Consider the following 14628-nt stretch of genomic DNA (forward strand, 5'->3'; position numbering starts at 1 on the left):
CAGTTGCCCAAATTATTCGCTGTATGATTCCTTTTGCCTCAAAGGTGGTACTTGTACATATGTCCGTTCTGATATTCCCTGTCAGAGACTTGGTAAGCCTCTTTTCGATCTTCTCTGGCTTAAAATCTCTACCTCATTCTGTCAAATTCATCTTGTTGTCTCTACCGTTCTCCCAACTCCACTAATCACTTGGAGCTCTTTGACTTCCTCTCTTTGCAACTTTTACTTTCTCCAGTCCAACTTTCCTAACAGTGAGGTAATTTTCCTTGGTGATTTTAATGTTCAACAACTCCAGCTGGCTTCCGTTTTCTAGTCACACCAACCCAGCTGGTCGAGGTGCTGAGGCTTTTGCATGAGATTTTGAAATTTGCTGAATGAAATTAAAAAATTGTTGATCAAAGGGGAGATTAACAGCAGCTACAAGATATGGAGTGGTTGTGTGATCTGGCTTATTTGGCAGATTTTATCAGTAGATTAAGTGATTTGAATTTGAATTACAAGGAAAAAATAAATGTGGGTGACATGATTAGTAGTATTTCTGCATATAAATACAGCTAGGCCTCGCATAACGCGAGTTCGATTAACGCGATATTCAGTTAACGCTATTTGAAAAATGATACCGCTTTTCACTTTACACGATGCATATTTCCAGTTAACATGCTTTTCTTTTTTTTTTTTTTTATGCGATAGTTGAAAAAGATTTGAATCGCGTGTTAAGCTTACCGCGAGTTGTACGGTTAATAAACAAACGTTTGCCTGCTGCCCGCCTCGGTGTGTTCCATCAACCATCGGAAGAAGACGTGTTTTTCTCCTGCTAATAAAGTCAATGCAGATTTAAATTTAAAAATTCAAATTTTTAAATGAGCCAGATGAAAATGTTACCACGAAGGAGATAACGGTAAAAGAATTAGATGAAATCTTTCGTATCGCATAGAACCTCAAACAAAAGGTTTATTGTTCTCTGCGATATTTATTTCGCCAGGGCCCAGAGAAGATTGTTGTAGGCTATCGGAAATTAATTGATGAAAAGAGAAAGTCAACACTGTTCAAATATTTCTGCAACAGTACTTTCTTCATTGTGTATTTTATGTCAGAGGTTCCCAAAGTTTCTCGGTTCACGGCGCCTTTAATGTCTCAGTAATTTTTTCAAGGTGCACCCAGACCAAAAGAAATACCTAACAGTTTCGTTTAGTAGTTAGGTCCAAACAACTTAATAAGAAATGCTGAAACTGTGAACTACTTCGAGCTAGTAGTTCGCACGGTGTCCGACAGATGTCGAGTATTGCTGTATTTCCCTCGAAAATTTAAAATATTATGTGGTGCACAGTTTAAGAACCGCTGTTATGCAATAAACATTTAATTCCATAATTATTTTCATTATCTTTTACATTATATACAGTTAAAAAGTTATTTAAAAGGTATTTTTAAGATTCTTTATGGACATTCCCAGAAGGTCAAGGACCAATTATAATTTTTCTTATTGGTTATTATATTCGATTAATGTGTTTGCGCGATGCGCTCGCGGGACGAATTAATCGAGGCCCACCTGTATCAATTTTTGGCAATGGCTAAGAATCTGAAAGGAAAAAAAATTCTATCATTTTGCAAATATGCAAGATCATTTGCATTAACAGTGAGAAATATGTTTCTGAAATTGAGAAAGTTGTGGGTGATGTTGAAACCAGATTCAGTGATCCAATATATTTCTTATCCATTTAATGCTGAATTGCACACAAATTGCAGAAAAAATCGCAGAGATTTTTCGCACGGAGAAAATATTACTTGAAAATGAAATTATTACATTGTGAAACGATATCTTCTGGAAATATTCCGAAGACTTTTGGAAATATGTTTGCTAAGGAAAAGTACCCAAATGTAAAAAAATGCAGTGAACTTTTAAATTCCTGTTTTGGTTCCATGTATCTATGTGAATCAGCCTTTTCATATTTGAGTGATTCTTCGTCTTCAAACAATGACGAATTGCTGTACTCTTACGGATTTGCATACAGAAGATTCTTTACAGTTGGCTTTATCACAGTATATCCCCGATAGACCGGGGTTCAAGCCCCTGACTGCTAAATACGGTCGATCTGCCGACCTGCACTGGGCCAGCGTGGCAGATTATGGTCCATTTCCCTCAGCACGAATTGTTGAGGAGGCTTCCATCCTGCAGTGAGTTGATAATGGCTCAGTTTATCCCTTATTTTGAAAGCTTGGCAGATGACATGAAGACACAAACTTCGTATAAATTAAAAATTTAAATAAGTATGAGCTTAAAATAAGAATTCTGAATTGTATTTAATTTTAAAAGTTATAAACAACATTTTTCAATATGTGTTTAACTTTTTTTACCATATGCAATGAAATTCTTGAGATGGTAGATCGCAGCACATTTTGAAGAAAAAAAGTAGATCGCATCACAAAAAAAGTTACCCACCCCTGTTCTACATTAAAGTTTGAGAAGCCTTTTCCTGCATCTCAGCTTCTCTGATATCTACCATTATTTCCTTAATGCCAATCTTTGTATAATTCTCCAGTGGAACATCAAAACTTAGTTAGCTTAAATCCTTTGAAAATTCAGTCCTGTCTTATTTGTCACAAAAAGGAGTCTACTGCTGCTCCTATGCTCACTTTGAAGACACACAGGTTTCTGGACAAGATTACATATTTCTGTTAAGGATTTAAAGATCCTCAACTTATGTCGCTCTCTCTGTCTCTTGGCATAACCACATCACAAATCTTGTTTCTTCCGGATTAATAAGACTGTTTTCTTTTTTGCTCCTGGCATTACTTTTTTATAAACAACCAGTTATTTAGAAAAAAGTTCCCACAGCTGGGGGTAGTATTCCCAAAACCCATCTTAAGCTTCTTGACTCTCTTTAATAGAGGGCACAGTCAGGTTAATTAACTACCATCTCTTACAAAGTCTCTGCACTGTTTCATAAATGTTCAGTTTTTTCTGCTGCATGCTTTTTCCATAGATACTTCAATGTGCACTTTTCTTCTGAATTGGCATCTGTAATTCCACTCTCTCTCTCTCTTTTTCAAATCATTTTGTACACATGCAAAAAGCAATCTCAAAGCTTACAGAACCAACCTCATCCTTATTTATGTAACTTTTTCTCTTTCTGTCCATGTCTGTGTTCTGAAACAACCTTCCTTTGCATACAATTTCCTGAAAATTGCAATCTGTAGAAATTCATATCCAGAGTCAACAAAGTCTGCTGTCTCAGCCTTCAGTCCATACATGGTACTAAGTATTATATTTTAAAATACCTTTTTGTATTTTGCTTTTATTAAAAAAAAAAAAAAAAAACAAAACCTGAAAATGGAAGTGATCTAATATTGAATGTATGTAATTGTTTATTTTAATTTTTTTGGTAATATTTATATACATGAGGGGAAATATATTCACATGTATTGTATTTGAAAATTTGTACATCTAATGATCTTTATAACTGGAAGATGTAGGAGACTGATGTTTCTATATTATGTTTGAAACTTTTTTGACACAATAAATCATTGAAGTAATGCCACCCAGCGGTAAATTGAGGAACTATTTTGGAACTCTCTAAAATATATTTATTTTTTTTAAATAAAAAGTGCAGCAGCATGTTTTTAAATTTTTTATTCAAACTTAAAGTTACATGCAATAATTATTGCAGCCCATTAAGAAAAGATAAAATATTGGCATTTTTTAAGCAGAATAAAAAAAACAAACCCATTTTCTAGAAATTAAAAAGAAAATGGGCACCTAATCATGTGACCTAGCACCATCTTTGCTACGAGCTGGAGGTACCACCACTGCCTAGGATCTCTTCTCATTGAATAGTAATCATATTCACAGTTTTGCCCTGAGTACTATATTCTACTTTGTGGTTCAACAATCTGTTTCTACCATTTTAAAATCCATTATTAGTTTCTGAATTGATCTCTAGGTAATTCTCCAGTGGGTGCAGCATACCTAAGATCCATTCCTGCCTTATTTGTCACAAAATAATGTGTTCCTCCCATGATCGTCTTCAACAACCCTCAGATTTCTAGCTCTTCTGATGTTTTTGGCAGTACTTTATTACAAATATTGCTTTGTTTGTACTGATAAACATGGTTTTCTGTTTACACTGAAGAATAATTACACTACATACACTGAAGAATAATAATTCCAATCCCTTTTCACTGATCTAGTCTCCAGTTTCTGTTATTTAGACCAGTAGTTCTGACAGGTGAAAAGAATGCTAAAATATGATTATCAATACAAGAAATTATTTAGCTTGTTGGTGTTGCATTTGATTTTCTTTGACAAAGTGTTTCATAGTCTATACTAGTTTCTTTCTCACAGAGAACTTTTTACACTTGATGTAATTGTAATTTATGAATATTAATTGATAATTTATATTTATCCTATTTCAGTTATCTTTTCAGATACTACCTTCATCAAGTTTAGTTGTCATCCATTGTGGCATAAGACTGGAAAATAACTGACTCATTAGCATAGGCATTAAATTACAAAAAAAAAAAATCATTAAAGTATTATTTTTGTAGTCTGTGTGGTTGATGTTTCTTATTCACATGGTGTTGTATTAATATTTCTGAATGAAATTTTTTTCCTGGTTGTTAAACTAGAATAAAAAAAATTATTCCTTTAAAAATACATTGTCATGCTCACAGTTTCAGTAGTTTTATAAACACTTAAAAAAAAGTATGTGCGTATATATATATATATATATCCAATTTTTTAAATTAAATAAAATAAAACATAAGCCAGTAGTATGGTAAAAACTGTAGAGCGAAAATTAACATAAAAATAACCCAAATGAACAATCGAACGAAAAAAGGAATAGATATAATTAGTAGCCCAGAAACCTTTATATAATTTCGACCTTTAAATCCAATTAACAAAAACTATACAAAATTTAGGATAATGCAATTATTTATTAATTTAGCGGTACCCCCCTGAAAGGTACCAGTTCCGAAAGACGTGAAATGTCACCAAAAGAGGGACTACCAAAGGAACTACCAAATGATAACAAAATCAAATTAATAAATTAAAATAAGATAGACTGACCATCATGCCCCATCTCGACAGAGGACCACGAGGCCAATGATGGTCATGGAATCGCTGCATTTCAATCGCTATACAAATCATCGCCATGGTGAAAAGATCGAAGTACCAATTCACCCTCCCTCCTCCGATCGATTTTCCTTTTTCTTTTATATAAGCTGATTCAGCTTACAGTATGTCAGTGGTGTGGCTCTGCTCTAGAGTGCTGTCTGTTCTATACTTTATTTTTCGCTGCATAAGGACCACCACCGTGCAAATCCTCTGCATTGGTGGATCGATCGGAGGAGGGAGGGTGAATTGGTACTTCGATCTTTTCACCATGGCGATGATTTGTATAGCGATTGAAATGCAGCGATTCCATGACCATCATTGGCCTCGTGGTCCTTCGTCGAGATGGGGCATGATGGTCAGTCTATCTTATTTTAATTTATTAATTTGATTTTGTTATCGTTTGGTAGTTCCTTTAACCCTCTTTTGGTGACATTTCACGTCTTTCGGAACTGGTACCTTTCAGGGGGGTACCGCTAAATTAATAAATAATTGGCATTATCCTAAATTTTGTATAGTTTTTGTTAATTGGATTTAAAGATCGAAATTATATAAGGGTTTCTGGGCTACTAATTATATCTATTCCTTTTTTCGTTCGATTGTTCATTTGGGTTATTTTTATGTTAATTTTCGCTCTACAGTTTTTACCATACTACTGGCTTATGTTTTATTTTATTTAATTTAAAAAATTGGATGTATTTCAGCTTCCTATGGAGGAATTGCATGTCGCTGCCTCTAATGAATGCTTAAGGATTTATTTATTTATATATTTCATTATAATTTAACTTTATGTAATATAATTCAATGATAGTATATATATATATGTGTGTGTATATATATATATATATATACTAAATAGATACGTTATAGTGTAAAGTTAATATCTTTAAAGTTTGAAAATCCATATAGCCATAGTCCTGCCATATCTCCAGTATACATGAAAACCAAAATATAAATCATATTAAGTAAATTAATAAAATAATAAAATAGTAAGCCCAACACAGGAAAATTATTTTGCAAGGAACTTTGTCGAGGGCTAAACCCTTACAAAATAACCAACCCATGCTAGACTGAGCCATCGGTTTCTGTTATCATCTGCCTGTATACTAAAGCCAAAATAATATAATAGTGGAAATGTGGAATAATTTAGTATAACATTAACGTAAGATTTGAGACAAATGTAAGTCTAGAATGCCAAAACAACAAGTGTCGTACCGTAATACATAACAACAATTTATAAATGATACAGGCTGGATGATATTTAGCCCGACCGATCGCTACCACATTATAAGCACAACTGAGTAATTATTAAAATTTTTGCTGAACACAATTTAGCATAAAATTTGCAGAAAATAGCTAATAAAGCTAACAAAGCTAACCGAAGGAGAACGGAAAAATGTATAGTAGAGCAATAGTACCTCACTCCCCCTCGAATTACTCTAATAGTTCGCGAGGTATGAAAAATAAGGCAAGAGGAAAGCTAAAAGCAAAAAGAAAGAAAAGGTCAATTTATCGATAGTACATCGGATATTAACCGGGAGCGTAACTTCCCGACCCTAAAAGTAGGGATCCTGGTTAGGTAGTAAAGGCCTGTAAAAATATATCAATCGAATAAAAAGAAAAAGAAGAAAAAGAAAAAGGAAAAAACGGAATGGCTAATTCCTAATAAAGTTTACTTTAAGTAGGACATAAATAATGTCAGATAAAGTCAAATTGTCAGTAATGCTAAGAGAACGAAAGACGGAACCTGTCAGATAAGGTCGAATTGTCAGTAATGCTTAGAGAACAAAAGAGGGGACATGGTAAAAACCCCGTAAGGAATCTACCAAGCATACTTTACCGTAGCCCAAGGCGGGAAAAACAAGACGCCTGCAGCAACCTCACTAGACTTATATAACTACAAAGCGTCATGCGCCACCTAAGATTTGTCAAGAATTAGCCGGTGTTTTTTGGATGAACAAAAGCATAATAGCGCCCTCTATAATAGAGAAAACAAAACCAATAATACTCAGATGTAGAAGAGAAATCCTAGTATAATATAGAATTCATTCCTACTGTAAAGAACCCATATAGGTACCACTTTTCTAAGGCGTAAGCTATATATAGCGAGTTCAAAACAGCAGTCCCTAGTATGTACATGTATATACAAAGGCTAATTAGTACACCACTCGCTATATCTATACCCTATATTAAAAAACAATAATGATTACATTAAGACCACGGCAATATCCAAAATGTATATAACAGTTTAATAAACTGCCTGCCTAATATTTTCGATAATTTCCAACTGGTTTAAATTATCGTGGTACTTTTTTAGTGCTATGGATAAAGCAGTACTCATATGTTTCAAAATGAAATTATATGGGAAACCGTTATCCAATAATTTATGCTTAAGATCGATAAGCGCATATATAACATCACTTTTATTATTACAAATATATACTCTTCTGATAGTTTGTGTCACTATAATGTTTTTAAGTATACGTACAGAGATATTAGTACCCCAACGGGTTAAGTCTATAGTTTTGAAATTGAATTCTTTGCGTTTGTCAAATAGCTTGGTAGATAGTGTATTATTATTAATCTGAATATCTATGTCCAGATATGCTACTTTAAAAGGGTCACCGTTGTTAGTGACTTCTAGAACCAACTCCTGCGGGTAGTGTTTAACCGCTTCTGTAAGAAAGCTAGTATTGTTGAACACAATTAGGTCATCAATATATCTGAACATATGGATATCTTTAACAAAGTTGTTTTCAAAATGATGCAGATATAAGTTGGCGATGAGACACGAGCTACTCGCCCCCATGGCAATGCCAGCATGCTGTATGAAAATATTACTACCATTATAAATATAGCTGTTGGAAATACAAAGATTAATCAAGTTATCCCAATAATTACGTTGGCAGGGTAAAATTTGGCTATATTCTGTAAAATAATTATTTAACACCAATTTTAGACTATCATGTGGGATGCTAGTAAATAAATTTTTGAAATCATATGTATTTATATGTTTGATGCTATTCATATTGTTCTTTATAAAGGTTAAAATAGGTCTATTGTTATTAATAATTCTGGAGGAATCTATAGCCTTGAAAATCATGCTGAGCAATTCAACTAGCTTACTATGTGGGACTTTTGAGTAGCTATTTCTACAAGATGTAATAAATCTGAAACTAATAGGCGATTTGTGAAACTTGGGAATACCATACAAATACGGAAAATTAGTATTATAGTTACTAATTTTTAACCTTTTTTGTATAGCCAGTAGCTTTTTGGTAATAGTACCAAGGTTACAGTTAGATTTAGTATATGTAGCACTGCTATGTAGTTCATTGTATAATAGTGTGGCATAGAATTTTTTGCAGATGAAACTGTAATTATTAGCGGCCTTATCTATAGTTGTTATGATAAATATATCCTGTAACTCCTTTAAATGTCGTTTGATTAACTGCATATTATATCTTTTGCTATCTCTAATGGTATGATGCTTCCTATGTAAAAGCATACTAAATATATGTTGTTTAAAATCGCTATTAGTAAGAACTAGCCAATTATAGAAGGCCTCTAGTGGTAAATTAAACTTATAGGCCAATTTAAGGCAAAAATGCATAAGGTCAGAATGTATTAGTTTGGTTATAAGATTAGCATTAAGGCTAGTGTTAGGTCTGTATTTATATATATATATATATAAATATATATATATATATATATATATATATATATATATTTATTTATTTATTTATTTAGAGAATTACTGTTTTAGCTATTATAATGATATAAGAATCTTTAGAATTTGTTCTGGATGGTGAAAAGTTATGGTTTTGGTACAGTGAGACACCAGTGGACCTGCCTCAATGTAAAGAACCGTGGGGTTGAGGTAAAAAAAAATAATGTAAAAAAAACTAAAAATATTTTAAAAATATGACGAATACATAGAATGTATGAAACCTGCACTCAGAATGTTAAGTAGCTATAGCTAGTATAATAATATAAAATATGCATTATTATTATTTTATATTATTATTTACTTATTTATATTTGTATTTATTGTAATTTTTCTGCTCATTTAATTGTTTTCCTGACAAATAACTTTCAAATGAAATGAGCACCCCCCCCCCACACACACATAGAGCACTAGCTAACATAAATCTAAAGAAGAATTAAACACTGCTATTTGTAAATTTTAGTATTTTGCTTGTGAAATATGAAATTTCTGGCTTTATATCTTCCTGATCCCTGCATCTATTGGCCTTTGTTGTTGCTGGAAGCAGTGAACATAACTGCTGTAGATGATCTCATGCATTATGGATGGCATTGATAATCCTGTTCACCAAAAGTTATGCAGGTATATTTTTGATAAACAAAGTTCAGTAATAGTAGCTCTGTCTAATATATATAATATGTTAGACAGATCTACTGTTACTGAACTTTGTTTATGTTGAACTCTGAGCTCATTGCTATTGAACCCTTTTTCTTTAATAGAGTATAGTGGAATCAGAATTTTTTTTTTTTTTTTTTATATGGAATACAGTTTTGTGGCTGTGGAACTAAAATATCACCCCATGCTGCTACTAGATAGTTAAAAGCATGAAAAAAGGAAAGTTACTTTTAAAATTACTTCTTTGAACATTTTCTATTTAGTATTGTTAGATTTACCCAGTGTGGAGTTGATTTGTTAGATTTATCTACAACTATGTCTTATTGTATATTTTGACTATATTTGTGTTAGAGATTTTAAAATTTGGGAATTAGTTCAAAATCTGTTTAAAATTGAATTGTGAAACAATAGAGTACATTCAAAAAATGTTCCAGGAAGTTTATCATAAATCTCTGGAAATATTATGTGTGTTTAAAGTTGGACAGCCAGTTTAGTTCATGTCTAATTGTGCAAAGCAATATGTCACATTATGGTTTATGTATGTGATTATGACAAATTGCTGATGGTTGAGCAATTTGCAACAAGTTATGAGATTCAACAATTCCAGTTGTTGAATCTCTGGAAACTGGATAACCAATTGAACTTTGAATTTGTCTCAAAGCTGAAATCTGACCCTATATTAATTTCTCTGCGCTCCAGAGAAGCTTCCCCCTCCCATGGGAACCCCCAAACACATGAGGTATTAGAACCTATAGTACTTAGTACAATGCTTGGGTTGGAGGTTCAGAAAATGAAAGAAGATATTTGTTGACATTCGACTTGAACTTCTGTAGACTAATTTTCAGGAAATGCATATGAAAGAAGGTTGTTCCAGAAAACAGCAGTTGAATGAATAAATGCGGAAGATGAAAAGTTGGTTCTGTGAGTTTGAAATTGGACAGTAAACGGATGTTGGCTGGTGGCGGTATGAGTTCAGGTTGTTTTGAAAGAGAGGGGGGAATTATAGAAGCCAATTCAGAAGAACAGTGCCCATGGAAGTATCTGTAGAAAAGACATGCAGCAGAAACAGTATATCTATGAGACAGCGAGTGGAGAAACTCTGTTAGAAATGAGTCATTAATTAACCTAACTGCCCTCTTCTGAATGGAATATAGAAGCCTGAGTGAGGTTTTGGGAAATATTGTTCCCACATCTGGGCACTGCCCCAGATGTGGGAACAATATTTCATGGTAGGGCAGATTTGCAATTTGTACAGAGCTGTTTGGAAGAAAAGTAATGCCGAGAGCAAAAGAGAAAACTAAGTTTTTTAGATGCAGAGGAAGCAATATTTGTAATGTGCTTGTGCCAAGAGAGATTAGAAGTCAAGGTAATTCCCAAAAGAGATATATCATCTTGCCTAGAAATCAGAGTGTCACCAAAGATAAGCATAGGAGCAGAAGAATCCTTTTTGCGAGGTATAAGACAAGACTGAGTTTTGGAAGGATTGAAATCAACTAAGTTTTCTTTGCTCCACTGGAGAATTACCTGGAGATCGGCATTTAAGGAATTGGTAGCAGATATTCGAGAAGTTGAAGCTGTTTGAGTAGGGCAAGGTTTCTTGAACTGGAAAGTGGAATGCAATGTGCTATCTTGGGCAAAACTATGGATTCGATTTCCAGTCAATGGAAGAAAGTCATTAATATTCAAGAGGAAAAGAGTAGGGGAAAGAACTGAACTTTGGGGGACACCAGCATTAGTGGACAAGTTAAAGACAGAGCCATCACCCTCAGTGAGCGATCGGAGAGAAAACTGGATAACCAATTACTAAAAACAGTTGGCAAACTATAAGATGGAAGCTTGTTTAGAAGACCTTTATGCCAAACACGATCGAAAGCTTTTGAGATGTCAAGAGCAACTACTTGTGTTTCACCAAACTTTTCCATTGAATTTGTCCATAAGTGGGTAACATAAGCCAGAATATCCCCAGTGTATCGACACTGACGGAATCCATATTGGTGATTATTTATCAGATGGAAGGTTTCTAGGTAGTTAAGAGTTGGCGGTTGATTGATTTCTCCATTACTTTAGAAAGAGTAGAAGTAATTCTAATGGGACAATAATTGGATGGGAAGGATTTGTCACCCTTTTCAGGAACTAGCTGGATATGAGCAAATTTCCAAGCAGAAGGAAAAACACCTTTGGAAAAAAAAGTGAAAATAGGCAGCAAAGAACAGGGGTAAGTTCAGGTGCACAGGTTGAGAACAAGTGGAGAAACACATCAGGATCTGTAGCTTTCTTAGCATCAAGATTCGTCAAAATCCTTCTGATATCCTTCTGACAGAAGACAACAGGAGGCATTAAATGGAGTGTGTTGGAAATGGTGGGAAGTGTTTTACCAAGATCATTAATACAGGAGTTGGAAGAAAAATGGGATGCTAGCAGGTCAACTTTATCCTTGGCTGAAATGACAACAGAACCATCTAGTTTTGACAGAGTTGGGAGCAGAGTTGGGCAAACGTTGTGGCCAATAGCTTTGGCAAGAGACCAGAATGCTTGTCTACCATTAGGGCAAGAAGCGAGTGTTCTACTCTTAGTGTGTTCAAAATCTAGTTTGGACTGATTAATAACTGCTTCACAATTATTGCGAGCTCTGACGTAGGCAGAAAATGAAACAGTAATTGGAAATAAGCCAATTACGATATGCAACATTCTTCTCTTGAACAGCCTTAGCATATTTATTGGAAAACCAAGGTTTAGATAAAGGATGAGATTTTAAAGTGGAGTGTGGAATAAAGGATTTCATTCCTACAGGAATAATTTCACTGACACAAACTGAGCAAGCGTTGACATCAGAAGTTTTGAAACTGTAATCCGACCAAGAAAAGAAGAAATCTCGCAGGTCATCTCATTTTGCATTCTTGTAATGCTAAATGACACGAGGTTGGGATTAGCCATGGGATAAAGGCTCCAATGGAGAAGAGACATTCACCAAGTTGTGATCTGAGGTGCCTAAAGGACCACTCACTTCGACCGTGTACTTAGAAGGCTTGTTTGTGAGAAAAAGATCAAGCATATGTTGGCTGTGTGGTTAGGATTGTCCGGTATTCTTGTAGGTAAATGAACAGTCTGTGTAAGTTCATTAGTAATTGCAAAAGCCTCAGCATCTCAACTAACTAGGTCAGTGTGACTAGAAAACGGAAGCCAGCTGGAGTTGTGAAAATTAAAATCAACATGGAAAATTACCTCACTGTTTGGAATGTTGGACTGGAGAAAGTCAAGTTGCAAAGAAAGGAAATCAGAGCTTCAAGTGATGTGGAGTTTGGAGAACGGTAGAGACAATGTATGAATTTGACAGAATGAGGTAGAGAGATTTTAAGCCAGAGAAGATCGAAAAGGGAAGATTCCAAATTATCAAGTCTCTGACAAGGAATATTGGGACGGACATAATCACAAGTATCACCTTTGAGGCGAAAGGAATCATACCGCGAATAATTTGGGCAACTGAGATGAGCAGTAGTTGAATCAACCGATAACTGAGATTCTGTCAGAAAAAGTACATGGGGTTTGGCAGACTGCAAGTGGAAATGGACATCGCTGAGATTAGAACTGAGACCATGTATAATTTAGATCTTTTTACAGATAAGCTTACTCTATTTGTTTGACAATTCATGATGTATTCAATAGAGAGAAAAAGTGTGGGAGGCATGCTTTATGAAGTAACGAAATTATTGGATGTGGCGTACATATGGTAAGAATATACCCAGATCCTTGACATAACAGGCCTTCGACAATGCTCCCGCATACACACTACTCGGACTCTCTCCGGTCACTATCTGGCAGAGTAGAGGTAGCAAGACTAGCTGATCCAGAAGCCTTCTAGAGAGTTACCAATAGGTTCGGTCTGGTGTACTAACTAGCGGCTAGCCTGCGAACACCGTTTCAGAGCTGTACCCTCGAAATGTAATGAAGATTGGATCTCGCCATGATATGCATCATAATCTCGAAAGTCATCAGTCATACTGCATGATGGAAGAGATGGGGAAGGGTTGACCAGAACTTAGCTCCAGAGACTGAACATGGGTTCCACCACTTCAGGCCTCCAATAAGCAAAGTGGTGATATTGCACCAGTTGATGAGAGTCATCTATCACCTAGTATTGCCTGGTAACACAGAGGAGTGGCATTCCTCCAGGTGGTGGAGCAATGCAACACCTCGACTCCTGCTTACGTTGGTTCACACCCGGGTGGTCACCCACAGTGTGCTTACGCATGGGGGTTATACCCAGGATTACCAACAGTCCCATCATAGTGAAGGTGCAAGCAGAGGATTTGGCTGTCACAGACCGTCCAGACTTCACCGAAATTGGGTTCACTTGACTTGAGTGTCACCTGAATATCAGTTCCATCAGCATTTTAGAATCCCAGGTCGCAAGTACAACTTGTCTGGCATATCTGAGAGAATGTCTGTGACAACCTCAAGGACCACGCTTCATTATCATAGAAATTCAAATTGGAAAAAAAAAAGGCTGGCAGAAAAGGGTTCAAGGAGACTAGATTTTGTTGCACTATAATTACCTGTACACGGTATATTTTAGTTAAACAGTAACTCACTTAACGTGGCATAACATCATTAGATAGACAATTCACCTTACTCTCTAGGTCTCACACTATGCAGATATTTCACCTTTCTGAGGGTAAAACAATTTCTAAAATGTCATTTCAGAAATTGTAGCACATTCTGAAAACTTTAAAGCAGGCGATATACAAAAATGTATATCGCCTGCTTTAAAGGAAAACAAAATAGATTCTTTAATTGTCAGTTTCATAATCTACAATTGCTGGCAAAATTATATGGTGTCATATACATTTCTCTAAGGAAAAATTCTTTAATCATGTGGAATATTTATACTCCACCCATTAACTCCATTTCCAAACCCTTCAAAAATTTTTTCCCCAGTTTGTCTAGTAAAAATTTGAGAAGTTGGGAGCAGAAATTGTTGAAAGTTCTTTAAAAAAGGACAAAAATGACCAGACACAACTAGCACCTGTAAGAATGTTTGCTAAGGGGTTGAAGGAATATACATTTATTCATTTTCAGGGGTTGGGGGATGGTAGACATTCTGAGACCCAGACCACACATTGGGGGTGGGGGATATTCC

General features: G+C 35.0%; 1 protein-coding gene across 2 annotated transcripts in view; it reads left to right on the forward strand.

The window, feature by feature from the left end:
• Window positions 1–14628, forward strand: part of LOC150077567 (F-box only protein 30-like) — an 87018-nt gene that overhangs the window by 36483 nt on the left and 35907 nt on the right. The gene's annotated exons all lie outside the window — the stretch shown is intronic.

This window comes from Mastigoproctus giganteus, chromosome 12 (assembly GCF_048544385.1).
Source record: "Mastigoproctus giganteus isolate SK-2022 chromosome 12, ASM4854438v1, whole genome shotgun sequence".
In the NCBI taxonomy this organism is placed as follows: domain Eukaryota; kingdom Metazoa; phylum Arthropoda; class Arachnida; order Uropygi; family Thelyphonidae; genus Mastigoproctus; species Mastigoproctus giganteus.